The sequence below is a fragment of the Peromyscus maniculatus genome, chromosome 3 (genome assembly GCF_049852395.1).
Source record: "Peromyscus maniculatus bairdii isolate BWxNUB_F1_BW_parent chromosome 3, HU_Pman_BW_mat_3.1, whole genome shotgun sequence".
NCBI lineage: Eukaryota > Metazoa > Chordata > Mammalia > Rodentia > Cricetidae > Peromyscus > Peromyscus maniculatus.
The window spans coordinates 76,707,386-76,708,664 of NC_134854.1; the positions used below are offsets into that span (position 1 = coordinate 76,707,386).

Genomic DNA, 1,279 nt, shown 5'->3' on the forward strand with positions numbered 1-1,279 from the left:
TCAGCTTGGGAGTAGGTTGCCTGCCTTAGAAGGCATCAGTGATGACTAGCAGACGGCGAGGTTTCAGGTTTCCATATTGAAACAGCATTTGATGAAGTACTGGACTGCGACTTTCCATTGAAAGCGTGGATGCCGGTGTTGCACGGAGAAATAACTCATTCATCCAAACATCAACCATGGGCAAACCTGGCTGTCTACCCTGCATAAGTGAACTTGGAAATATTAGAAAAGAAATGGAAGAGAGGGTCTCAAGATGAACAGGACTATTACAGAGACCCGAAGAAGCACAGAGAAAAGCAACAAGAGGCAGAGGTGTGTTGCCAATGAACTATCGAGTCCTTCATCTGGGAACTACTTACTGTTTCTATCCCAGTTCTTGTTATGGACTGCGAATGATACCAAATGGGGTTCTGCTTTCCTCTCTAGATTGACCTGGGCGTGGGGCCCTCTACAACTTCCATATAAAGTGACAACTGGCACATAGCACTATGAAATCTTTGCTCCAAAACAGGCTGGTTTGTTGTTGTTTTAAATAAACATCACAACTGGAAACGAAAGCCACACAACTCTGAAAATGAAAACCTGAAAACCGCGAAGATTTCTTCGGGGGTATACTACATATTACATGGAAACACCCACTCTCCGTGAGTTACAAGCTTCAACACCCGACCTCAGTCCAGACAAGCCTTAAACAGGGGGAGGGGCGAGGTCGCAATCTTCATCTAGCACGTGAAATTGGACCGCTCAGCTAATGCGACAGAGTTTTCTCATTCGCTGTGGACACCCCTTGTTATCAGCACCACCTCCACTCTGGGCTGTCTTGAGTGTCATGTTCTCTGTCTCATGCGCATCAAAACTCACAGGCGTTCTGGGTTGCAAAAGAGGTTTCATTTTTGCATCTGTCTTTCATGTCTTTGTCCACCAATGTAACAAACACACACACAAATGCTACTTAAAACAGTTTTATTACCTCTTAAAACAGCAGCTGGCAGGGTATTGGAAAACTAAAATATTACTGATGGAAATCAAACAGCTTTCTCTTCTGATACTGCTCTGCATTTCTTGCAAAAGAGGAACCCATTTTTATCTATGTACCTAAAGCTATTGTCTGGAGCCATGTGCTCTGTGACAGACTTCTAGACTAGCCACACGTGATTTTGACCTCTAGTGTTTATTGCTTTATAAAATCCCCTTCCACTGACTGTGACATGGAGCATACAAAGAAGGTGACCAGATAACAAGACTGTGACTTCCATTTTGTTAGCAGACCTATTTATTG

General features: G+C 43.7%; 1 pseudogene; it reads right to left on the reverse strand.

Moving 5' to 3' along the window:
- Window positions 1-830: 830 nt before the first annotated feature.
- On the reverse strand, window positions 831-950 carry LOC121828427 (small nucleolar RNA SNORA40; annotated as a pseudogene).
- Between the last annotated feature and the right edge of the window lie 329 nt (window positions 951-1,279).